The sequence below is a fragment of the Macaca nemestrina genome, chromosome 7 (assembly GCF_043159975.1).
Source record: "Macaca nemestrina isolate mMacNem1 chromosome 7, mMacNem.hap1, whole genome shotgun sequence".
Classification (NCBI taxonomy): domain Eukaryota; kingdom Metazoa; phylum Chordata; class Mammalia; order Primates; family Cercopithecidae; genus Macaca; species Macaca nemestrina.
Window position 1 is genome coordinate 144,665,196 of NC_092131.1, and position 27,926 is coordinate 144,693,121.

The window sequence follows — 27,926 nt, forward strand, 5'->3', positions numbered from 1 at the left end:
AATGAACTAATCCTGATCTCTTATTATTAACCAAAGTCCATACTGTATTCAGCTTTCCTTAGTTTTTACCTGACGTCCTTTTCTGACTTGATCCCATTCAGGACACCACATCACATTCAGTCATCATAGCTCCTCAGGCTCCTCTTGGCTGTGACGGCTCCTCAGACTGTCCCTGGTTTTGATGACTGTTAACAGTTTGAGGAGTACTGGGCAAGGCATATTCGCAAGATGTTCCTCAATTGGAATTTGTCTCATGTTTGGGGTAGAAAGACCACAAAGGTAAAGTGTCATTATCAGCATATCCTATCAAGGGTATATATACTATCAATGTGACTGATGCTGAAATTGATCACCTGGCTGACATAATGTTTGTCAGGTTTCTCCAGTGACGCCCCAACCCGCCAGAAAAAGTGATTCTTTTCTCCCCCACTTTATCCTGTACACTCTGCAAGGAATTCACTATGTGCAGCCCAACTTCCAGAGTGGGGAGTGAGCCCCTACCTATCTGAAGGCAACATATCTAAATAAATTACTTGGAACTCTTTCAGAAGGTAGATTTCTCTATTATTCCCCATTTATGTATTCAATTACTTGTTGTATCAGTAAGAACCCACATGCATTTATTTTATTTGGGGGTTATAATCCAATACTACCTTATTTTGTGACTTTGGCCACTGGCAGCTACTATATTTGGCTCCTGTGTCCCTCTGCCATACCTCATCGATGTGAGCATGTGGGTGTGTGTGTGTGTGTGTGTGTGTGTGTGTGTGTGTGTGTGTGTTTGGAACACTTCCTTACTTTCTGGCACTGCTAGGTAGGTTTTTATAATGCGGTTTCTAAACATCAAAGCCTGGCCATGTTAACATCATCTTCAAATGCATCAACATCACAGAACTTTAATGCCAGAGAGGGCCACAGGTCATAAATTCAGTATCCCCATTTAACATAAGATAAAACAAGGTGGGAGCAGTTGCCTGAGGTCACACAGCCACTAGCAGAACTCCTGATTTTTATTGCTTATTTTCATTTTTTTCACTATTTCAAGTAACTACTGTTGTCCATGTGTAAAAGTCCAGTCTACAGTAGAGAAATTGTGTCTGTCACGAAATCTCTCCAGGTAACCAAGTTACCATCAGCAAGGCTGCACACAAAGCAACATTGAAAATATGCTTCCCCGACCTACAGATATCCAGAGAAAACGCTACTCTTTTTATTTTTCTAATAACAGCTTAATTTTCCTCACAATCTCTCTAATTTCTCTTACAACCTCTCACCTACCTACAATGGCAGTAACCCTAACTCGAACTTACTAGTTAGTAGTATCTCAGTCGCTTCCAGCCTAAACAGTCTCTCTTGAGTAGATGCTTTAATATCCACGCTTCGGCACCAAAACTAATGTCTGAGAAACAATTTAAATGGTAGGGAGCCTGGAAAATAAAACTTAAGAGGAACAGAATAGTGCTAAGACAATCAATGAGGCAAGAATCATCTCTTCAACAAACGGTGATGAGACAGCTAATATTACATGCAAAACAGTAAAATAGACTCCTACGTCACACTATGTTCAAAATTTAATTCAAAATTAGTCATAGACTTAAATGTAAGAGCTAAAGCTATCAAATTCTTAGAAAAAGAGTAAATCTTAAATCTGCATGTCTATTTTCTATCCATTAGAAAAATATTATCTACATAAAGTTTTGGTCCATTTTCTATTTCTTTACCCCTACCATTCAAATTTAAATATTTTGATTTTAAACTAGTAAAAGCAGAATTACCAGAATCACATACCTGACACAACTAAATATTTGACAACACTAAATTTATTGGAATTAGGTAGGCTCTTGATTATTTCTCAGGAACAATAACTCGTCTTTCCTACATGTTATTTCCCTGTTATTTGAGTAACTATGTAATGAGTATCTCTTTCGTACATTCAGTGACATGGGTGTGCATAAGTGTAATTTGTAACATCAGTAACTGGATTCACCATCTAATCTTCAATTCATGTTTAGTTCTATTGTACAGTATTTCCATAACTTTGGATACTTTAGTCAAACTTCTCATCAATTATAAAAATCAAGATGTTAATTAAGACGTTATATCAACTGTGACAATTAAGATGTTAAAAATTCCGAACTAGACAGCACTGGGCCCACTTTTAGTCAGGCTGTCATGAGAGGTCCTTGAACTGCTTCAATTTCAACCCGGCCTCTTTTGGGCAAAGCAGCAACATGGTAAGCAGCTCTAGTAGAAAAACCACTCTTAAAATACTGTTTGTAGATTACACTGACAGCCCTGAAGTCATTTGTGTCAGCTAGCCAAACAGTTGTTTTTACCACATTAGTAAAGTCACAGCCTGCAGCTTTCAAAATATCACCCACATTCTTAAGGGCCTGTTTAGCTTCTTCTGTTACCTACTCTTGGCACAAGCTGTGCACTCGAAAGGTTCATGCCTAGCTCTCCTGAAACATAAATGATCCTGTCAACTAACGCAGCTTCACTGTAGGGAGCAGTGTACCCTTTGGCTTTCTCAGTGCTGATCACCTTTCTAATCAAGGATGACATGGCTAAGCCTTCTCTCTTGCACCCCCTCTGGGAGAAGCAGTCCCTACACCAGTTCTGCTCACTTCTCACTCACCTCTCACTCACCTCTCACTCACTTCTCACTCACTTCTCACTCCACTGCAGAGGAGAAGGTCTTCATGACCTTGGATGAGGAAATGGTTTCTTAGATATGACACAAGTACCAAAAGAAAAAAAGCAGATAAACTGGACATCATGAAAATTAAAAATCTTAAGGCCGGGCGCGGTGGCTCAAGCCTGTAATCCCAGCACTTTGGGAGGCCGAGACGGGCGGATCACGAGGTCGGGAGATCAAGACCATCCTGGCTAACACGGTGAAACCCCATCTCTACTAAAAAAATACAAAAAACTAGCCGGGCGAGGTGGCGGGCGCCTGTAGTCCCAGCTACTCGGGAGGCTGAGGCAGGAGAATGGCGTGAACCCGGGAGGCGGAGCTTGCAGTGAGCTGAGATCCGGCCACTGCACTCCAGCCTGGGCGACAGAGCGAGACTCCGTCTCAAAAAAAAAAAAAAAAAAAAAAAAAGAAAATTAAAAATCTTTGCACTTCAAAGGATAGCATTTAAAAAGTGAAAAGACAATCCAAAGAGGGGAGAAAAATTTCGCAAATTAAATATGTACTAAGAGACTGGTATCCAGAATATATGAAGAACCGTTACAATTCAATAATAAAAAGACAACCCAATTTTAAAAGAGGCAGAGAATCTGAACAGATAGCTCTCCAAAGAAGACATACAAATGGCCAATCAGCACATGAAAAGATACTTGATATCATTCGTTATCAGAGACATGCAAATCAAAACCACAATGAAATACCATTTCACACCCACAAAGATGGCTATCATAAAAAAGGCAGATAATAACAAGTGTGGGAGAGGATGTGGAGAAAGGAGGACCCTCAGGCATTAATAGGGGAATGGGAAATGGTTCTGTCACTTTGGAAAACATTTTGGGAGTTCCTCAGTTATTTTATGACGCAGCAACTCTACTCCCAGGTATACAGGCCCAAGAAATGAAAACGTCCATCCGTGCAAAACCTCGTACCCTCTATATACTCAAAAACTATATCCAGAGACTGTAGAATATTGGTGACTCTCTTTGAGAGAGGTAATCTAAAGGTTTTCTTCTCCTCACTTAGCCTATCTGGCAGCATTAGAACTTTTACAGCAACTCTGTTTCGTAGATCTGCACGTTAAGAGAAGTAAAAAACCAGTAAAGGCAATGTCCTCAGTAACAGCATAATCTGCAAAGCTAGCAACTAATCACAATTCTAATCACTTGATTCTGTATAAATATCTGCCTCAACATGGACCTTTTTAAAATATAAAATAATCTGAACAAAAGGAAAATCTGAGTATATAGATTCATTTGGTAGCAACCAATGACACTTATATTATTACCAATATCAGAGAACACTAACCCTTAAGAATTCCTCACAATGCTTTTGAGAAAAATACGTATCCTAACCCAGTATATTAGTCCTGGCCAAATGTTCCCACTAAGTATCGCTTCTGCCTAGAATAACAACAATAAGCCAATCCTCCTCTTTAACTTTTTTTTGGCTCTGTATACCTGAAAATAAGTAATGTTGGCTCAAGTCAAAATAAGCTTTTTTAAAAAGTTGAATAAGCTCAAGAAAAGAAAGAAAAAGTTGTTCTTTGGAACTCATTTGTCATCTTGGAAAAACACATCTCCCAAGGAGAAGTACTCTTGTTCTTCATAATAATATGAATTTGCAAATACTCATCTCTTCCCTGCATCAAAATGCGCACATACAATAAAGTGTCTAATCCTAGTATTTCTAGTTGCTGGGCAATTACAATTTAGTGTGGTTGCACTGGTAATAAAGGTATTTTAAGTTTGTCCACTTAAAAGCTCCACTTGCATCAGGAAATAGTTGAACCGGGCTGGGAAAACTAGCAGCAAAGAAGTAGATTATCTACATAATACCTCAAGCATGGCTGGTAGGGACAGGTCTACAATTATTGTGACATCTGTGAGAAGTTCTAAAACAGCACTCCCAGTGGAAATATAAAACAAAGACAGAATGCGAACAGCCTCTGCCTTAGGAGCATGCAACTATTGCAAGCACCTGTTGGGCCCAACCAAAATCAGTAGCTCCAGCCTAGCCTTTCTTTTGTGCCAGACACCCCTCTTCAGGTATCCCACAGATGCCTCAACCTCAACACAGTCAGATTCAACATGCACAGAATGGAAGTCCTCATCCCACTTACCACTCCAAGACATGGACCTCCTCTGGTCCTCCTCAATGCCTCCAATATTCACCCAGTCACCTAACGTAAAAGCTGAAGGTCACCCTTGACAAGCTGTTCTCACTCATTCTCTCCAATCAATCCATAGCTGTGTGGTAGGACTCCAGCTAAAAGGCTAAAATACTGGGAATAAGAGAGGAAGACTGGACAGACTCATCTGAGTGACAGAATGGACAAGACTTGGTGATAAGAACAGTTTACAATTCTTGCAGAAGCGCCCAGTATCCGTCTGGCTTTCCACCCCTGTTTCTCTCTTTCTTGCTGATTTATTTGCCCCCGTCTTCCTTTCCCTCCACGACCTCTTCCCTGACTCTTTGCAGTGATATCATTCCCATTTCCACAAAGAGAAACAAAGTCATGTGGCCCTAAAATTTGGTTAACATTTTTCTGACAGGTGACCTAACACAGGAGAGGCAGGGAAGGTTGGCTGGGACCCAATTCCTTGGCCACATCTATTAGCTGATCCCTGAAAGAGGTGAAGTTTCAGGCCTCAGCATAGTGAGCCTGCCCCTGCCCTGGAGCACCAGGAAGGCAGCTGATTGCACAGGTCACCACCTCAGCTCGCCTGAGTCAGCCCGGCCCTGTTCCTGACTCACCCTCACTTCTGATTCCAGACCCCTGACTCAGCTACTCACACATTCCTGACTTCCTGGCCCTTGACTGGTTTGCTGACTGACCTTGGCAGACCTTTGAATTTCTCTAGAAGGCTAATGCTAGACTATTAGGAGAGGTTAGTGAGATGGGGCACCAGAAGAAAGAAATGGCAGGTGGCTAAACTCCTCTTAAATCAGCATCCAGAGGGCTGTGCTGCTGCCACCAAAGAATGGCACACAGGACATTCTAGGCACGTCTATCTGAAAAGATCCTCCAAATGTATTGTGAGAGAGGGAAAAGGTATTGTCAAAAGTACGATCCAAAATACATTTTTTCTACCCTATACGCCTATGCATTGTTCAATTTAATTTAAAACAATCTTTTTCTACCATTTCTTTTTACTAAAGCAGCTACAAAATAAAAAATTCCACAAAATTACAATTTGAATGGGAAAAAAACCTTGTGGCAAATAATATGACACTTCACATATCCTCCACTACTTACTTTTAACATGAAAATATAATTAGATTTGTAAACCACCAAAAAGGATGTATTCCTATTTTTTGTATAACTCAGGCTGTGAGTAAAGATAACTTGTCCAACCAGTAACAATATTTCTATTGCCAAAGGAAAAAAAAATCACTTATTTTTATCCTTCAGGTTGATTCATATTTACCATTTTTGAAATCTCTTTCTAGCAAAATATACAATCTTTACAAGAATATATACCAAGATAAACTATATCCTGAGCCATAAAACAAACCTCAACAAATATAAAAGGACTGAAATCATACAGACTAGTTTTCTAACCAAAATGGACTCGAAATAGACAACAGGAAAATACCCAAGCACTTAGAAATTAAACAACACACTTCCAAATAATCCACGGGTCAAAGAGCAAGCCTCAAGAAAATTTTTTTTTAAAACATACACTGACCTGAATGGAAATTAAAATAAAATATATGGCATTAAATGTTGATATTAGAAAAAAGGAAAAGTCTGAATTCAATAATCAAAGCTCCTACCTCAAGAACCTGGAAAAGGAGGAGCAATATAAACCCAAAGCAAGCAGAAGGAAGGAAATAATACAGAGCAGAAACCAATGAAACAGAAAACATTTAAAAAAAAAAAATCAATGCAATCAAAAACTGATTCTTTTAAAAGAATGAATTCATGTCCTTTGCAGGGACATGGATGAAGCTGGAAACCATCATCCTCAGCAAACTAACACAGGAACAGAAAACCAAACACTGCATGTTCTTGCTCATAAGTGGGAGTTGAACAATGAGAACATATGGACACAGGGAGGGGAACATCATACACCGGGGCCTGTCAGTGGATTCGGAGGTAAGGGGAGAAAGTGCATTAGGACAAATACCTAATGCATGCAAGGCTTAAAACCTAGATGATGGGTTGATAGGTGCAGCAAACCACCATGGCACGTATATACCTATGTAACAAACCTGCACATTCAGCACATGTATCCCCGAACTTAAAGTAAAACAAAAAATAAAAAATCTAAAAAGCACTACTCAAATGCTAAAAAAAAAAAAAAAAAAAAAAAAAAAAAAAAAAAAAATCAGTAAGATTGACAAACTTCTGGTAAGACAAACAAAAAAAAGATAAAATACAAATTACCAATATCAGAAATAAAACAAAATATATTACCACAGATCCTGCAGACATCTATAAACAACTCGACACACATCTAACAACTTAGATGAAATGGACCAATTCCTTAAAAAGTACAAACTACCACAACTTATGTAATATTAAATATAGTAATCAGAATAGCCTCATAACTATTAAGGAAATTGAATTCATATTTTAAAACTCCCCCAAAAGAAATGTCCAGGTCTAACTGGTTTCACTGGAGAATTCTACCTAGCATTTAAAAAAGAATAAACATCAATTCTACACAATCTCTTCCAGAAAATAGAAGAGGAAGGAATCCTTCTCAACTCATTTAATGATGTCAGTATTATTCAATACCAAAATCCAAACAGCACCCTAAAAGAAAGGAAAAAATGAAAAAAGGACTATAAGTCAATGTATCTCATTAATATAGACACAAGAATCCTTAACAAACGACAAGCAAATAAAAGTCAGCAATTTATGAAAGAACGATACAGTAGGATCAAGTGACGTTTATTCCAGGAATGCTAGGCTGGTTTGATATTTTAAAATCAGGAGGGAAAAATCACATTATCATATCAATAAATGCAGAGAAAGCATTTGACAAAACTCATCCATGATTTAAATTTTCTTTAAACTCCAAACAAATTATGAATAGAGAGGAACATTCTCAACTAAAGAGCATCCAATTCACAAAAGATTTATAATTAACATTACATTTAATAGTAAGAAACTGAAAACCTCCCCCTAAGACTGAGACTAAGGCTAGGTTACCTGCTTTCACCACTCTGATTCAACATAGTATTGGAGCTTCTAGCCTGCATGATAAGGCAGGAAATAAGAAGCAAAAGGCATATAAATTAGAAAGGATCAGAAAGCGAGAAATAAAACTGTCCCTGTTTGCAGATGACATGACTGTCTACATAAAAAAATCCCAAGGAATCTACCCCACACACACACCCACAAAAAAAAAAAAAACTTCGTAGAATATGTGATTTCAGCAAGGTAAAGAAATAAAGGTCCTGATATAAAATAAACATAAATAAAAACATACAACTGCATTTATGTATACTAGCAATGGACAGGATACTAAAATGTAAAAATATACCATTTATAATCACTCAAAAACATTAAACATTTAGATATAAGTCTAGCACAACACATACAGGACTTATATGCTTGAAAATACAAAATCGGCCAGGCACGGTGGCTCAAGCCTGTAATCCCAGCACTTTGGGAGGCCGAGACGGGCGGATCATGAGGTCAGGAGATCGAGACCATCCTGGCTAACACGGTGAAACCCCGTCTCTACTAAAAAATACAAAAAATTAGCCGGGCGAGGTGGCGGGTGCCTGTAGTCCCAGCTACTCGGGAGGCTGAGGCAGGAGAATGGCGTAAACCCGAGAGGCGGAGCTAGCAGTGAGCTGAGATACCGCCACTGCACTCCAGCCTGGGCGACAGAGTGAGACTCTGTCTCAAAAAAAAAATAAAAAAAAAGAAAAGAAAATACAAAATCATATGATGAAAGCAGTGAACATCTAAATAAATGGAGATTTACTTAGACCATGTTCATGGACCGGAATACTCAACATAGTCATACTCAACCTATCAAAATCTCAGCAAAATTTCTATAGATAGAGACAAGGTTATTCTAACATTTATATGAAAAGGTAAGCCAGGCGTGGTGGCTCACTCCTGTAATCCCAGCAGTGTGGGAGGCCAAGGTGGGCAGACCATTTGAGGTCAGGAGTTCAAGATCAGCCTGGCCAATATGGTGAAGCCCCGTCTCTATTAAAAATACAAAAAAATTAGCCAGGCGAGGTGGCAGGTGACTGTAATCCCAGCTGCTTGGGAGGTTGAGGCAGGAGAATTGCTTGAACCCAGAAGACAGAGGTTGCAGTGAGCAGAGATCGTGCCATTGCACTCCAGCCTTGGCAACAAGAGTGAAACTTCATCTCAAAAAAGAAGAAAAGAAAAACAAAAACAAAAAAAGAAAAGGTAAAGTAACTAGAATAGCTAAAACAATTTTGAAAAACAATAAAGTGGAAAGTTCAGTCTACCAGATTTTAAGACATAATACAGCCACAGTCATCAAGACTATGTGATATTGGTAGAGGGACAGACACACAGGTCAGTGAAACAGAATAGAGAGCCCAGAAATTAACACAAAAATGCCCAACCCACTTTTACAGAGGTTGAAAAGCAATTATTGCAGGAAGAATAACCCTCTCAACAAATGGCACTGGAGCAATTGGATGTTCAGAGGCAAAATAAATAAACCTCAAACTAAACTTCCACCTTACACAAAATTTAACTCAAAATGGACTGTGAACTTAAACGTAAAATGTAAAACTACAAAACCTTTAGAAAACAAAAACGCAGGAGAAAATATCTGGGCTCCAAGGTAGGAAAATAATTCTTAGACTTGACACCAAAAGCACAACTCATAGAAGAAAAAACTAAAGTGGACTTCGTCAAAACTAAAGACTTTTACCTTTCAAAGACCTTGTTAAAAAGGTTTTTTTTTTTTTTTTTACTAGAGATTGGAAGTATGTCTTCACAAACCACATATTTGATAAAGTGCTCATATATAGAATACACAAAAAATTTCCAAAACTCAACAGTTTAAAACAAACAAAAAAACCCCAAACAATCCAATTAGGAAATGGGCAAAACACATGAATAGATATTTCACCAAAGAGGATATACATGGCAAATGGACACATGAAAAGACATTCAACACGACTGGCCATTAGAAAACTGCATAAAACCACAATATTATATCACATATACCTATCAGATTGGCTAAAATACAACATATTGACAACGCCAAATGCTGGGAACAATTCCTAGAAACTGGGTCACTCATACATTGCTGGTGGGAATGCAAAATGGTATAGCCATTCTGGAGAGTAGTTTGGCAGGTTCTTTAAAAGCTAAACATGTAACTACCATTCAACCTAGCAATTGCACTCCTAGATATTTATCCCAGAAAAAAATTAAAACACATTCACACTCCTAGATATTTATCCCAGAAAAAAATTAAAACATATTCACACACCTAGATATTTATCCCCCCAAAAAATAAAAACATATTCACACAAAAAGCTGTGTTCATAGAAGCTTTATTGTAGTAGTACAAAATGAGAAACATCCCGTAAGTCCTTCAATGAGTGAATGGTTGAACAAACTGTGGTATATCTATACTATAGAATACTACTCAGCAATAAAAAGGAAAGAACCTGTTGATACATGCAGCAGCTTGGAGGAATCTCCAGAGAACAATGCTGAGTGAAAAAAGCCAATTCCAAAAGGTTACATTCTGTATGATTCCATCTATATATATCTCATCCTGGAAATGATAAAATTTAAATTTTAAAATTTAAATTAATTTTAATTAAAAATTTAAATTTAATTTAAATAAAAAATTTAAAATAAAATTTAAAAAACAAAGAAAAGCATAGTAGTTGGGTTAAGGAGGGATAGGACGGAAAAGAAGGAAGACAGCATGGCTATAAAAGGACAACATGAAGAATGCGGGGAGTGATGTAAATGTTCTGTATCTCAGAACAATGTCAGTATCCTGGTCATGCTATTGTACTATTGAACTATTGTACTATGTTCACAATATATTACATTTGGGGGAAACAGGATAAAGGGTATATGGGATCTAGCTCTATTTTTTTTACAATTGCATATAAATTTATAATTATCTCAAAATAAAACATTTGATTTTTTAAAAATTCTTTCTTAAACTTTGACCATCTTAAAAAAAAACAAAAAAAACTCAGGTCTTTCCTGCATCACTGGCTTGACTAACAAACATACTATTTATTGGTTGAGCTGATAATTTCTGGATACAAAGAGAAGGCATTTAAGGCATACTGTTCATTAAGGAATGATTTGGGGGAAATAATAGAAAATCTACAATGACATATCAAACAAAGTTGGTTTCAAGAGGAAAGGGGATGGCCTAAACCAGTTGGTAAGAGTAAGAAGGTCCCAGATCCACTGAATAATCCCCCAAGTTCACAGACTGATCACTGGAGACCAAAAGCATACCTGTCTCCTCTTTAGAAGGCTGTATAAATTCTCAGCCAGAGCATACAATTTTTTTTAACGAATATTAGTTTCATTCTGAAAGATGGGATATGGGTCATTTAAATTCTTCTGGTGTCTTTCCAATGATCTCTTCAAATTCCTGCCAAAAGACCACCAGAGACAGCTACAACTAACTGGACTATGGTATTTTCCCCCACAGACAAATGACAGTTGTAACTTTTTAAAGCATTACATTCAATGCATATTTTCTTTCTTTTTCTCTGTTTTTGAGACCGAGTCTCACTCTGTTGTCCAGGCTGGAGTGCAACAGCAGGATCTCAGCTCATTGCAACCTCCGCCTCCTGGGTTCAAGCGATTCTCCTACCTCAGCCCCCCAAGTAGCTGGGATTATAAACGTGCACCACCACACCCAGAGAATTTCTCTGTATTTTAAGTAGAGACGGGGTTTCACCATGTTGGTCAGGCTGGTCTCAAACTCCTGACCTCAGGTGATCCACCCACCTTGACCTCCCAAAGTGCTAAGATTACAGGTTTGAGTTCCTGGCTTTTCATACCCATGTTCAATGCTGCAGACAGAGAGACTCTAGAAATAGGAGGTATAAAAAACACCCATCTCAGGTGACAAAAGTTTCATTTATCCTCTTCTAGAGTCTCACAGTTCACACTTTATTTCAAAAGTCACTTATTTAGTAACCACATACTGCTAATATTGCAATAAAAACAACACTGGCTGCCATAGCTCTTTGGGATAACCGTGAGCCAAAATTCCTTGAGCAGAAATCCCACCTGGCATAATATGTAGCTCACAGCTTCTCCTCTATCCTTTGCTGTCACCGTCTCATACCTTTCTTTCAGACTCATCTTTTCCCCCTTTATCCTCTAGATCTTTAGCTCAAACTCCTCTTTGACTTCTTGGTGCTACCAGCTTCCCCACTTCCTCTCCACGCCACCTCCAATCTTCTGACCCTCCCTTTGCACATTTCTCCTTCCTATCTCCCCCGTACCTCATTCCCATCATACTTCAAACTGCTCTTGTCCCTCTGCCTGTTTCATTTTGCTTTGTTTTTTGTTTTGTGAGGAGTCTCATTCCATCACCCAGGCTGAAGTGCAGTGGCATAATCTCGGCTCACTGCAACCTCCACCTACTGGGTTTAAGTGATTCTCCTGCCTCAGCCTCCCAACTAGCTAGGATTACAAGCATGCGCCACCATGCCCAGCTAGTTTTTGTAGTTTTAGTAGAGACGGGATTTCACCATGTTGGCCAGGCTGGTCTCGAACTGCTGACCTCAGGTGATCTGCCTGCCTTGGCCTCTCAAAGTGCTAAGATTATAGGCGTGAGCCACCACGCCCAGCCCCTTTGCCTGTTTCTAATGCTAATTGTTTCTATTGCTGGGCACTAGTCAGTCCCTAGCCTTCTTCCCTCTAATTCCTGCCCTTCCTTTTCCATGTCCTCTTTTTCTGGCTTACTCTGTTTTTCACTCCCATCCTCCACACCCTCACCTTAGTCCAACGGCCTTCTCCAAAAGTACATGCATATTTACAGAGCGTGTATTTGTTGGGTGGATAAAGGTGCCAGCCAATGTACTGGCAAAAGCAATAAACCAGGGACCCAAAAGCTGGATGTCAGAACCACCTCAAAGAACTCCTTGCACCTTCCTGGAGGGCTGGGGGAAGGAGAGTGGCCAGTGGGCTTCTGCAGGGCTTTGCAGCTAGCTACTGATGAAGAATTAATCAGATTCTACTTAAGAGATCAAACAACAGATCAATTTGGATACTCCCTAATAAGTTAAGAATCTGGGCCAGGAGCTGTGGCTCACACCTGCTATCCCAGCACTTTGGGATGCAGAGGTGGGAGAACCACTTGAGCCCAGGAGTTTGATACCAACATGAGCAATATGGCAAAACCCCATGTCTACAAAAAAAATACAAAAAATAGCCAGAGGTGGTGGCACTCACTTGTAGTCCCAGCTACTCGGGAGGCTGAGCTGGAAGAATGTCTTGAGCCTGGGAGGTCGAGGCAACAGTGAGCCATGACTATGCCACTGCACTACAGCCTGGGTGACAGTGCAAGACTCTCAAAAAAAGAACCTACCTTTGGGTCACCATGTATCCTTTCACAGTCCAGGCCTATTTAGCAGCTAGTGAGAACTTTTAAACTATTAACAGCTTTCCACAACACACCACCAAACAATCATTGCTCTGGAGCAGGCTTTATTTCAGGGAAGGGAGGTAGCAATGTCTACGGTGAGAGGACTCCCTCCAGTTAAAGTGCCTTCCAGAAGGAGCTGTGCTATTGACTTTAGGATGTTTAATCAGTTGAACCTTCTCGCAGCACCAGAGGCAAAAGATTCGGAACTTCTCAAGAAACAAAAGCTGTGAATTTAAAACCAAAGAAGCACAGGGGACAGGGAGCCTCTTCACCTGCAATATCTAGCAGGCCCACACGATGTTCTGCCGCCTCTCCTACAGAGAGTCGTGATCACTGTGGCCTTTGGCCTCCTACCACAATGAGTGGCTCCGTGGAGAGCCAGGCCCCTGACCTGATGTGCCCTCTTTGTGAACCCCATGAACGCCATGAGCCCACAGTCCTGGCTGCTGGATGCAAACAGGGCCGGATGTACTGGAATGTCAGCCATAAACTCGGAGACAGGATTAACCTCAAAACAAGAAGTTCTTTTGAGGCCATACTCTCCTGTTAGTTAAATGACAGGCCAGGTTCTAACTAATTTCTACTAGTGTTTTGTCAAGGTCAACACCAGTGGCTACATAGGAGCAAAGTAAATTATTAACCCTCCTTCTCCACTAGGCCTGAATCAGCCAGAGTTCACCACCTGCCAGCCACGTTTTCTCTCCAGTTCAGCAGCAGGAGGGGCATGGTACACAGCACAGGCATCTGCTTCTGGCCCGAAGGGTCACTAAGACAGCTACAGGAAATGCCACTGAGTCGAGCCTGCAAGGTAAACAGTTCACAATGGGACAGGGAGAAGGAAGCACTGCACACAGGGTAGGAGCCTGGCATCCTGGTGTCTCTGAAACCAAGCAGCAAAGGAGCCATAGAAGGCTTCTTCTCATAAAAAGTCATAGGCTTAGAGACATGAAATGCCTTGACCAGGCAGAAAGAGGTCCTGTAAATCGAAGAGCACGAGGGGCCAAACAACATACCTTTCCTTTGGATTTGGCATATGCTGGACTCAAGTTCAGGGTCATAGTTATAAACCCAACTGGCTCAAAATACTTCCCCAGATGGACTCTATCGGACAATCCCGCTGCCTATTTTCCAAAGTTTACTAATGCCTTTGTTCTCGCTCCAAATACATGAAGAACCCAGTGTTTTCCAACGAAGTTTGCCAGCATCTAAGTCTTCATTGCACTATCATATAGCAAACACTTTGCAGAGTAGACGTCTTTGGGCTCTTGGACAATTCAGGGATGGAAAAAACAAGATTTTAACATCCTCCTGCACCACATCTCCCTGAATGCTTTCAGATCTATCTCTAATGCCACCTTCTCTGGACTCTGTCATTTATTTGCTTGACTTCTTTGTCCCTAGTCTTATTCCAAAAAGTCTTTGAAGCACATCCAGCCTTTTATTTCTAACTGTAAGTGGACTCAGTGTTTCCCTGAACCCAAAGACTGCCAGTATTTCTTCCCACTGGACCACACACTTGAGAAACATGTGCAGAAATTTAACAAATACAACAAAAAGAAAGAAAAAGAAGGGACGTGTTAAAAGGAGAAATATGTGTGCTTGGTCATATTCTCTCCTTCATCTGTATGTTCCCCAAGGATAAGGCCCATCCACGACTTTGGAATTTCCTGAGGAATGGAACAAGCCTCTCCCAGTCCCCAACTCCTACTCACTGCTGACAAAACAGCATTACTTTATTCATTACTGTGAAAACTGCTGCAGTCACCCTGGGGAACAAACACCTTGCCCTTTATTTTGTCTTTCATGAAACCAAACTACTAAGGCTGGCTCAAACAAGTTCTGTTCCCTAGTGATGACTCGGACAGAGGGATTTTTCCATTGCATCCAACTTGGACTTGTTCGGGCCCACATTTCCGGAATTCTAACGTGTGGTCACCGTGAACACATGATTTACTCTGTAGCTAAAACTCACTAAACCACATCTAATCACTTCAGAGGCCACCTACTACTCTGGTGGTTTCTACTGAATCCATCTGCCACCAACTATTTGCCTAAATCCATTCACATCAGTCCAGTACCTCCAGTAAATAAGCACTCAAGAATATTTGTTGAATGAATAAATACATGAACGCAAACAAAACTATTAGTTGTCTAAGGTAAAACTATAAAAGGCACACAAATGAATAAGGAAAATGGTTACCCCTCAAGAGGTGTTCAAGTCTCAGAGGACAAGACATGCTTTGGTTCAAGAAGTTCCAGAATGTCCTTGCCCACCCATAAGTCACCTTGCCAATTCCCCCTGCCCCCAAGACTCACCCAAGCCTCACTCCCTCTTAGGAACCGGCCCTAGCCTGCCTACACTGAGCAAAGTCACCCTTTTCCGAACTTCTGCTTTCCGTGTCGTATGCCAGCTTCTCGTGCCCCACGCCGAACTGCCCGTCAGCTTTCTTGTCTGTCTCTGGCACTAGGCTGGGGGAAGAGTTGAGAGCAGAGGCCACCTTGTTGTCCATCTCTGCACCCCAGACTTCACACATGCTTGATGTGTTGAGTAAACAAACAACTATAGGCAAAGCAAAACACAATAAATGCCACCCGAGGGACAAAAGATCCTGGGGATTTCAAAGAGAAAGAACAGCAGCTGCTGGGAGGACCCAAGAAGGAGATGTCATCTGAGCTCAGCTGTGAAGGATGGCAGGATTTTAAATGGCAGAGACCAAAGTTCGGGGGCTGGTGAAGGACGTTAGGGACAGACAGGCTAATACGAGCAGGGGGACAGACGAAAGCAAGCAGGGAGACCACTAGGGCACACACAGAGAATCCAGTGGGAGAGCACAGGACAGCAGGTCAGAAAAGACAGTCTGAGACTGAAATACGTGCAGCCCTGGGAGGATTATTTTCCCCACTGCAAGGAGAGGATTCTTGGGGATCAGACATGTGGTATGTCAAAAGTATTCAGTTACTCCATCTATTGCTAATCAACTAGGCTTGGGGTTGCACAGCAGTCATTTATGTAAAAAGAGAAGCCCCCCCCCCACACACACACACACACACTTGTATATACATAGATCCCAGTTTCTGAGTCATGATTGACATTTTGGGTCAGATAAGTCTCTGTTGTGAGGACTGTCCTTTCTTGCAGGTCAGGACTGCAAAGCAAAGGCCCAGAGGTGGCTAATACGGAGTGACAGAGCACACTCTTCTGTGGAGGTGACAGGGAATCCTTTAGTGTGGCTGGCACCAGGGACAACAGTGAGGGCCAGGGTTGCAAAGGCAGGTGGGAGCCAGGTCATGGAGTGCAGGCCTTGGAGACCAGGCAGGATCCTGTGACTGGAGGGAAGCCACCAGGGACTTGTGAGGAAGGGCCTAAGCTATGGGGTGGCCAACCTGCGGCACGGGGTGCGGTAAGAAGGGGACAACCAAGTTGGGGAAATAGGGAGATGGCTGCTGATGAGGCCTGAACCAGGGCAGCAGCTGTGAGAAAGGAGGTCAGAGGACGGAACTGAGCTACTGTGGATGCAGGAGCCACAGACCTGGGTAGCAGATAGAAGGTGAAGGTCAAGGTCAAGGCAGAGGCAGAGACCCCCCCCGCCCAGTGACAAAAAATTAAAAATACTTCACTAAACTTAGGGCTTCTTCTTGACCTGCCTTAGGAGAGACACAGATCAATACTCTTATTTCACTGTACATGTAATAAATTCAAAAGATATAAAAGGTTTATACACTGCTTTTTGGAAGTTTTCCTCTTACCCTATCCCCCTACATATCCCCAAAAGTAACCACTATTGACTAGTTATCTCCCTCTTGAAATAGTCCATATGTGCACAAGCACATATGCCTGTATAGCAATATATTATACATGTTTTTTATAACACAAATAGTATCCCTTTACAAGAGAGGGAATAAAAACAGAGAAAGACAAGGAGAATTCTATGAAGTCAATGACAAAGCTGGGTTTAAAACCCTGACCTGTCCTTACACTATGCGGGTGTCCTTTATTTACCTCTACACATTCTGATTCACACATACAGCAAATACAGGGCATTCTGCAACGTACTGACGATACAAAGGATAAGACACCCCTTCTTCAAGATGTGAGCCATGACATATCACCTCAGAGATACAGTCCAGCGTCATAATCAAGGGCATGGCAGGATGCTGCGGGTTCTGCTAGAGCCAGTGGCTATCAGAAAATGCAGCTTGAAAGAGATGGTTTTGTCAAAATGTTTTATCAGTTGTCTACTGCCACATAACAAATTGCCCCAAAACTTAACAGCCTAAAATAAAAACCATTACCTCACAAAGTTTCTGAGGATAAGGCATCAAGAAGTGACTCAAAGGCTGGGCACGGTGGCTCACGCCTATAATCCCAGAATTTTGGGAGGCCAAGGCAGGTGAATCACCTAAGGTCAAGAGTTCGAGACCAGTCTGGCCAACATGGTGAAACCCTGTCTCTACTAAAAATACAAAAATCAGCCAGGCATAGTGGCACACACCTGTAGCTCCAGCTACTCAGGAGGCTGAGGTAGGAGAACTGCTTGAACCCAGGAGGTGGATGTTGCAGTGAACCAAGATTGTGCCACTACACTCCAGCCTGGGTGGCAGAGTGAGACTCTGTCTCAAAAAAAAAAAAAAAAAAAAGGAAGAAGGAGAAGAAGGAGGAGGAGGAGGAGGAGGAGGAGAAAGAAGAGACTCAATCAGGCGGTTTTGGCTCAGAGTTTCTGATGCGGTTGCAGTCAAGATGTTAGTCAAGGTTGCAGTCATCTGAAGGCTTGACTGGGGCCAGGGGATCTGCTTCCAAGATGGCACACTCACATGGCTGTTGACAAGTGGCCTCAGTCCCTTGCTACAGGGGGTTTTTCGTGGGCTGCTTTAGTGCCCTTACAACATGGCAGCTGGCTTCCTCCACAGCAAGAGATCCAAGAGAAAGCAAGGAAGAAGCCACATGTCTTTTATAATCAAGCAATGGAAGTCACACTCCATCACTTCCATAATATCCTATTAGTTACACAGATCAGACCTTTTCAACATGGGAAGGGACAACAATGGAGCAAAAGGACCAGAAGGCACAGGTCACTGTGGGCCAACTGGCTACTGTAAATGCTTTATGCACTCTGATTAACTTTGCCACTGTAGGTACTCCTGTTTCCATACTGGTTCTTGTCTAATGAATTTAGAGTTTATGACATATTCCATTTTCTGCTTAAAGTGATCAAATAATAACGCCAAAATTTTCCACCAAGTAAAAATCTACTTAATGATCTTGGCAAGTCTTTAGAAAAATATCCATCAGGCAGAATTTAGAGGGTCAGAGAGAGTATAACATAGATTGAATAGGATTCCCAATAATAAAATTAAAGCTTTTTTCCTTTCGATGTTCAGGATTCAAATGTTTGCAATATTATGGTGGCTATGACTGTCCCAGGCTATTTACAACAGCCCCCCTCACTGCACCACCCAATTCTTGTGGCTTGACCATATCCACATCTGGAAATGCATCTGGTGTAAGGCCCTCAGTGAGTAGCCATAGCTCCTTTGTTATTCACACTTCCGGACTCTGAGCAGTGTCCGTGGATGGCTCAGAGATTTCAGAACATCCACTCCACATGGGGAGATAGGCAAGTACCCCACCAGTTACTTTCTCTGCTTCTATAAGCATTTAAAGGTATTTCCAGCAGTGACCCATTATAAAAGTCTTATCAGGCAAGAAACAAATAAAAACTTTCCTCCTACAAACCTTCTCCATCAGCATACTAAGCTTCTCCCTTCAGCTATAAGCCCTATCAACTCTCATCCACCTGCCCAAAGACACATGTTATAAATTCAGGAGACTGGCACTTAGCAAGGAGCAAAAACTCATAAGGAAAATGGGGCCCTACATAATCCTATTTCCATCCCTTTCTCCACAGGAGTCAGGAGAGACAGAGACAGGTAATAATCTTTTTAAAAACAGAATGAAATTGTGGAAGAGACCTCAGAGATCCCGGTGTCAGCATGAACGAACCATCCCAGGGCCTCCCATCTCACTGGTCAAGCCCAGGGCAGGCACTTTTCTGTGGGAGGAATCTGCCTGTGTCAAACATTCACACTCCCCCACAAAAACACATACACGCACACCTGCTTGTCTGTCTGTCTGTCTCTAAAACTCTGTCCTTCAGATGCTCCACACAGGCTGCATGAGCTGGTCCCCATCTGCTTCTACTTCCTCTCATACCAGACTTTCAACCACCCTTCACGGCCCAGCCTCACTTGCCATGGTTTAACAGCTTGAACAAACCACACTCCCTTCTGTCGTAAGCCCCTCGCACATGCTCTTTCCTCTGCTTGGACCATTCTCTGGATTTATAAAAATCTAGTTAATTCCCATTCACCCTTCAGATTTCCATCATTTTCCTCAAGGAAACTTTTTCTCCCTCCCTGAACTTCAAAGCATTTATCACATCTGAATTACACATGTATGTATTTTTTTCTTTTTTCTGAGATGGGGGTCTTGCTATCTTACCCCGCTGGACTCAAACTCCTGGGCTCAAGTGATCTTCCTGCCTCACGCACCCTAGTAGCTAGGACTACAGGGTGCACAACCCCACCGGGCAAATCACACATTTATCCATGTGATTATCCGAATAACGTCTTTCTCACCCCTTTTGTCCATGTTATTCCTACAACCCAGCACAGTGCCTGACATAAATAAAATGCTCCTTAGATATTTGCTTAATTAATGACTATAGGTGAACTATTTATTGAATGGATATTTCAAAAACTGTATCAACAATCCATTCCCAGCCGTTAGACATTGACACTGACTATTGAACATGAAATCTGAGCGGTGTGAGCCTATTCTCCTCGTCACTGTTCACCACAGGTGGGAAACAGGCAAGGGCCCTCCTCGCTCCATCGGTGATCAGGAGGCCCGCGGAAGGCTAGGCATAGGCAGCCTGATCACGTGACCAAGCTCCTTGGCTGTGCTTCCAGCGCATTACCTCCTTCTCTACCCAACTAAGTCTTGACACTTTCTCCGCACGCTGCTGTGAATTTGCTGTGATTTTGAGACATCGAGAAGCCCTGGGTATCAGCCCTATCTTCTGCTCCTTATTGGCACTGCTGGAAAATGCCAGCCTGCTTAAACATGTCCATGAGGCATCAAGGTAGGGTCATTAAAAATTACCCAAGGTCCTACCTCTCCGCCTGAGGGATCCTCCTAATGGAATTTTCCATCAGTTCTTCCCGCACTGTGAGGCTAAAGCCAAAATCCTCTCTACAGAATAGCAGCTGCTAAATCTACTCGCCAAAAGCCCTAACAGTAGTCCTGGAAATAGAAGCCCTTTATTCTATCATCCTAGCCAGGAAAGGTAGAGGCTCTCCTCATAAATTGTTTATGAGCTCCTACCCTCTGGAAATCTGAACTGGAACTGGAACCTGATTTACTGAATACGTGAAATATATTTTAACTCATCAGCCAAATCAATATTTTTTCTTTGTCTTCCTAGCAATTCTAACTCTGAGTTTCACTAAAACGAGCTGGGTACAAAATCAGCAAGTTCAAGGTATACCAACATCCCAAAGCTCCCAGAGAGGTTCTTCGAAGAGGAAGACTCTTTTTCATTTCTGATTCTTAAGTATTTGGTACATAAGAGGCACTTAGAGTGTCCACCCACAGAACGGACATGCTATTTCTCACCTGAATTTTGCCACCTAAAGCAATAAACCTGTCCTGATCTCCTACTCTCTACCTCCCTCAACCACAGCACCCATAACTTCGTCATTTAACTTGCATATCTTTCTGCCCACAAGACCACATAAGATCCTCAAAGTTAGAGACCACAGCTTGCTTGCCTTTATATTCTTGGTGACTAGCACTGTGCTGGCACAGAAAGCACACTCAGGCATTTGATGGCAAATGAATCCGCATATCTAAAGATAAACCAGCATATCTTTGTCGTCTATGAGCTAACCTATGGCAAGTGACTCTAGGCAGCTCAGGTAAAATACCAGGAGTGACTTGCAGAGATGCTCTGTTTACCCCTCATGGAGGCCCCCTAAGAGATTTGTCCATTGCCCAGCCCCCCGCAGTCTTGTCATGACAGCCACTGACTCTCAGGACATGGGAGGCACCGGGGATCAGAGCCACAGAATGGGGCACTGGGCCTGTGATGGGTTCAAAAGGAACATCTCAGAACACCGCTCTAGACCTCTTATTTATATGCTTTTTAATCAATACAAGATACAGAAGAGTTACACAACTATTAAAAGAGCCATTTCTGGGGCGGGCAAAAGAGAGAGAGAGAAAAATAAAAGAGATCTTTTTTTAGCCTTAAATCTTACCCATTTCACTTTTGCCTATGGAAAGTTCCATGTCACTCTAGGCATGCTTGAGTTTGTGGAAAAGAGATATTTTCCTTTTCCTGGGCACTTGATTGCAAATCCCACCACTTCTCCAGCTCTCAGTAGCTGTCATTCAGAGTAAGTTGATTATTTGAAGTTAAAATGCAGAGGAAATGAGGAGCTTTTGCTGTTTCCCTGGCCAACCTGGCTCCCTTGGAGAAGATAGAAATGAGATTTTACACTGAATTAGCCATGTCTTCAGGGAAGCAATTCCACTGATCCTGAGATTAGCGCTGGTTTTACCATTTGACCTTCTGCTGACCTTATGCTTTGGAAGAACCTGTTCGGAGATTGGCAGGAAAGAGGGAAGGGACAAAACTAGAAATGATGTGGGAACACGGCACCAAAGCATATATTCATTTCTGTAAGACTGAGTGACATTTCCAAATTGCTGAGTAAAATACACACATACATCCAAAATTGGAGGGTGGTGGTAAAGGGGGAGAAAAGTTTCAACATTAGTGAATTTGAATAAAATTCTTACAAGGGTTAGAGAATATAAAATATGGGCAGAAAGAATTTACAGTATGAGGAACAGACAAGACAAAAGTACAGAAACTCAGTATGGAAATGTATAATGCAAAAATAGGCTGCTTGAAGAAACTCCCCCAAGAGGTTGTTAACTAAGTCAAATGAACTGCCCTTCCCCTTGCTTTCCTGTCACTGGATGTGGCTGCTTCTCTTCAGGTCTCTGTGTCTGTGTCTTCTCTTCCTCCTCAGGCCCTCGGTCCCCTTCCCTTCTTTCTCTCTCTGTCACTCGCTCACATTCCCTCCAACGACTCCCAGTTGGATAGGGCAGCCCTGTTCCTCACTCACTGTTCACACAGGGTCTCAAGATGAACTCATGAGCCTTTCCATTCCCAGTATAGCCCCCTTCCAGGCACCCAGAGACGATGCCTGCTCAGGTTAGCTGTATCTCTTCTTCCTCCTCACCCCAATCCATGCTCCCTGCGGGGTCTCCTCAGTCAGCCCCTACTTCCTGCTCATCTCTCCTCACTCTCTACTTCTAACCATTCCACCTGCAGCCTCAGGTCACACCACCACCAAGTAATGTCCCTATTAGGTCCCTGTATTAGTCCGTTTTCACACTGCTGATAAAGACATACCCAAGACTGGGCAATTTACAAAAGAAAGAGGTTTAATTGAACTTACAGTTCCATGTGGCTAGGGAAGCCTCACAATCATGGTGGAAGGCAAGGAGGAGCAAGTCCCGTCTTACACGGATGGCAGCAGGCAAAGAGAGAATGAGGAAGATGCAAAAGCAGAAATCCCCAATAAAACCATCAGATTTCGTGGGAATTATTCACTACCATGAGAACAGTGTGGGGGAAACCACCCCCATGATTCAATTATCTCCCACCAGTCTCTCCCACAACATGTGGGAATTATTGGAGTACAATTCAAGATGAGATTTGGGTGGGGACACAGCCAAACCATATCAGTCCCTAATAAAAGAAACATCATTGCTCCCTCAATGACTACCAACTAAAAATAGTCTCCATAATCTCACCCCACTTCACCTTTCCCATTTTTAACTCTTTTTGTTTGTTCTTTAACACACACACACACACACACACGCACACAAACTTTTTACCAAAGAAAACTTCAAGGCTGGGTGCAACGGGTCACACCTATAACCCCAATATTTTGGGAGGGTGACATGAGCAGATGGCTTGAGCTCAGGAGTTCAAGACCAGCCTGAGCAACGTGGTAAAACCATGTCTTTACAAAAACTAGCCAGGTGTGGTGGAATGCACCTATAGTCCTAGCTCCTTGGGAGGCTGAGGTGGGAGGATGGCTTGAACCCAGGAGGCGGAGGTTGAAGTGAGCTGAGATCGTGCCACTGCACTCCAGCCTGGGTGACAGAGCCAGACTCTGTCTCGAAAAAAAAAAAAAGAAAAAGAAAAAAAAGGAAGAAAACTTCAAACATTTGCAAAAATAGAGAGGATATGTAATTAACTCTCACCTACCCATTACCCAGCTTTAACACACATCAGTGCACGGCTGATCTTGTTCCATCCATGCCCTACTGACTTCCCCCAACAAAGTGGATTATTTTAAAGCAAATTTCAGACATCCTATAAAAACCTCAGTATGTTTCTTTAAAAGTCAGACTTGGCCGGGCATGGTGGCTCACACCTGTAATCCCAGCACTTTGAGAGGCCAAGGCAGATAAATTACCTGAGGTCAGGAGTTCTAGACTAGCCCGGCCAACATGGTGAAACCTCATCTCTAGTAAAACTGCAAAAATCAGCTGGTTGTGGTGGCAGGCGCCTGTAATCCCAGCTACTCTGGAGGCTGAGGCACAAGAATCACTTGAACCCAGGAGGCAGAGGTTGCAGTGAGCCAACATCACACCACTGCACTCCAGTCTGGACAACAAGAGCAAGATTCCATCTCAAAAAAAAGGAAAAAAAACCAAAAGAAGTCACAGACTCTTAACAACAACAGCAGTATTATCAGCCCTTAAAAATTGTTTAGTTTCTTAATATCATTAATATACAGTGTTAAAATGCTCCCAATGATTTCAGGTATTTTGTTTTTTACAGTCAGTTTGTTTCAGTTGGGATCTAAGCACCGTCCACACATTGGATCTGGGCACCCGCCCCCTAAGTGTCTGATTCTGTAGTCACCTTAACTTCTCTTTCTGTACAAAGCCCAGCTCAGACATCTCACTTTCCCACCTACAAGGTATTGCTCATGCTGTACTCAGCACCCAAAATGTCCTGAGCCCCCATGCCCAAACATCACTCAAAATCCAACTCAAATACCGTCCCCTCCATGAAATATTTCATGATTGCCACCAGTCCTCTTCCTAAGCACAGCCATGGGGTCTCCTATAGGGTTTCCTATATGACTTTATCTGCATGTCACTTGGCTCATTTACTGTTGTCTATAATCAGCTTGAGAGTTACGTATCTCCCCTTCAATCTCCTAGAAGGGAGATCATTCCACTTCACTCCAGCCTGGGCGACAGAGTGAGACTCCATTTCAAAAAAAAAAAGTCAGTTTTTAGCCACAGTGGTGGCTGGGTTCTCCCCCTGGGACAGGAAAAATCTAAGTGTAAGAGCACATATTTAAGAAACATTATTTACCAGATTTAAAAATTATATTTAATTCACTCTCCTCCAAATATTCAATAATCTTAAGATTCCATTCGATAATACCAAGACATAAATAACCAAAAACAGCATCCATCTACTAAATTGATACATTTGTCCCCCATAAAATATGACTCTATCATATTTGTTAAGGAGCCACCTTCAGAAGCAAAAGCTAATATGGTAAAAAAAAACACAATCAGGATCCTCTTTAAGAAACTGCAAGGAAGCCAGGCACCGTGGCTCACATCTGTAATCTCAACACTTTGGGAGGCCAAGGTGGGCAGATCACTTGAAGCCAAGAGTTCGAAACCAGCCTAGTCAACATGGCGAAAGCTCATCTCTACTAAAAATACAAAAAAATTAGCCAGGCATGGTGGCACATGCCTGTAATCCCCGCTACTTGGGAGGCTGAGGCATGAGAATTGCTTGAACCTGGGAGGCGGAGGTTGCAGTGACCCAAGACTGCGCCACTGCACTCCAACCAGGGTGACAGAGCAAGACTCCATCTCAAAAAGAAAAAAAAAAAAAGAAGAAAAAGAAGAAGGAAAGAGAAAAAAAGAAACTGCAGAGAAATTCAAAAGCAAGGCACAGAAATTCACAGAATAATACCAGAGTTCCCTAAAAGGCTTCCCACATCACCACTGAAAAAATTCAACAGGAACTACACGGCAGGGACTGAAAACCCAGTCAGAAAGGAAATTTGTCCTAAACTAACTTTCACTTGCCAGACACTGTCCCAGGCACCATGCTGAGCTCAAGGGAGTAAGAACACAGCCTCTTGACTTGCATATGGGGTGTATTGGTCTATGTCATTTTATTTATTTATTTTGTAATTTGAAGATATGCTTAAAAGTTGGGAGATCTCACAGATATCTGGCTTCTTGAAAAAAATGAAAGATCTAGCAACATGGGCCCAGCATTCCCTCAGTGGCAACTCTAAGCTGGAGCAGAGAAGCCACTGAAGCCTCCAGCAAAGGACATGCCCTCCAGCCAGCTTGTCACAGTCCCCACCATACCCTCCTATCATCCCAACAACAGATGCAGCACTTTACTCATTTATTCTCCCTGTCTGGCCCCAGAGGTACTAGAGTTTGTCACTCCCTCTCAGGAAAAAAAAAAGGGCAGGGGGGAACAAAAGTGCCCCCTGTGCCGAAGAAGTGCAGAGTCTAATGGAGGAGGCAGAAAAGATGAGAAATTATAATAGGGTGTGATACAGACCATAGTAGAAGAATGGCCAGGGTTCCACAGAAACCCTAAGGAAGGTGAAGGAAGGTGCAACTAACTGCACCAAAGGTAGTTTAGGTATCTAGGGTGTGTTCACGAAAGAGAAGACATCTGGGGAAGGTCATGCAGGGGAAGAAGAGCCTGGTCAGATGGCAAAGTAGGAGCAAGTCACTCTACACATATGAAGAGGTGAGAGGTCTGAAAGATACAGAGTTTTCTGGGGATGGGTTAGGCAGAGAAGGGACTTCTTCCCTTCACTGGGCACTAAGGCGAACCCCTTCGTGTTAGGTTCCCAGTGCTCGGAAACTGTCCATTCTCTGCCAATGATACACGTCTTGACTACTTGGCCTGTTTTGCTTTTACAGACTGATATGGGTCAATGTAGTTATTGCTCTTGAACTGGCATAATGAAAATACTCTGAGTTACTATATAATGCAGACATTTTTAAGGGTCAAAACGCAGTAACGTAAGTCTCTACTGATGATCTCAATTCCATACAACAAAGATATCCTTTCACCAACCACGTGTCCTTTCCTCACTTACTATCTCTGACAGTCGCGAACCCGGAAGCTTCCAATGAAATAGCCCCTACCCCACGTGAGGCACAAGTTTGATTTTTCTTATACTTAAATCACTACAAACATATCCCCCAACACTATTCTCAACTACCCTTAAAGGAGCCACCCAGAATACACCACATTAAGTCGAGCTTTGAGGCAAGATTTAAGGGTGATAAAGATATGGGTCCAAAGGAGAATCAATTTACTCAGTAGCCTATTGGCATGTACCTGATAAAGCAACAGCACATAAAGATCAATCGCAAGGATATCAGGCTGTTGCACAGAAATGAAATGAGATGCAAATAACAGACACGTCCCCTCAAAGCAATAAAAATTAAATCAGTTTTGCTTTTCTCCCTCAAATTCAGTCAAATCTAAAAAAAAAAAAAATCAGATAGGGAAATCATCAAGAGGCTTTTAAAAACGGTCTCAAAGTTGTAATAACCCCAAACAGACTATTTCCCAGACTTTTTATTGTTATAACAAACAAACCCATCTTTCACTTCTTGTCATTTGCAATTACTGTGCCATAATTGAAAATCAGTGAATCACCATAGGGCTTAGGGGAGAGAGGGCCTACTAGCTCTGAGCTGTCACTGTAATCACCACAGAATAAACAATATCAAGAGCTCTTTCTTCATCATTTTTAACCTATATATTGCAGAGTCTCTGAAAATTGTATACTCTGTAATTCCCCTCTTTCACTAAAGATGGCATGATATTTCAAACCATTTTCCCCTTCAAAATACTGTTTTTCTCTTCTTCAACAGCCAGTATGACGTCTGCCCCAAAAGACTTCAGCATAATTTTAAATCTATTTGTAGGAGCCAAGAATTCAATTAAGAGAAAAATTATCTTGGAAGGGTTTGGGCAATTCAGCCAATTAACCCTCTTGTAACTGTGCTGAGAAAAGAACCTGAACTGTCTAACAAAAGGCTACACAAAATCAAAAGGAACAGACTAGGGCAGGGGGTGAAGGATTCCAGGAATTTGGGTCCTGTCTACACTTCTGCCCATTAACATGGTCACACAATGCCCTCGGCCTCTGACCGTTAGGAACGTCTGGGAGAGTACAGCCCTCACTCTGCAATGGGCTGCAGAACCTCAAATGTTCATCTGCAGCCTCTTCATCTCCCCACCTGCAATAGGATTTAACCAATGTCCCTACCAACATTTCAGTTTACAGACTTTAAAAGGTCAATAGCAGGACCATTGAGTTTATTCTTTGTTAATAAGCTCTGTGTCCATGATCTGATGAACTGAGATTCACTCTCTAATTAAAAGGAAGGAAGGGAATTTGCAGTGGTGTGGGAGAGAGGGTCTTACCCTTTCATCTGTTCCCAAGCCAGATTCTCCTGCCCCATC

General features: G+C 42.1%; 1 protein-coding gene and 1 pseudogene across 4 annotated transcripts in view; both read right to left on the minus strand.

The window, feature by feature from the left end:
* LOC105489700 (cingulin like 1) overlaps window positions 1-27,926 on the minus strand; it is a 175,644-nt gene that overhangs the window by 58,416 nt on the left and 89,302 nt on the right. The window lies entirely within an intron of this gene.
* On the minus strand, window positions 125-27,926 carry LOC139355416 (2-iminobutanoate/2-iminopropanoate deaminase pseudogene; annotated as a pseudogene).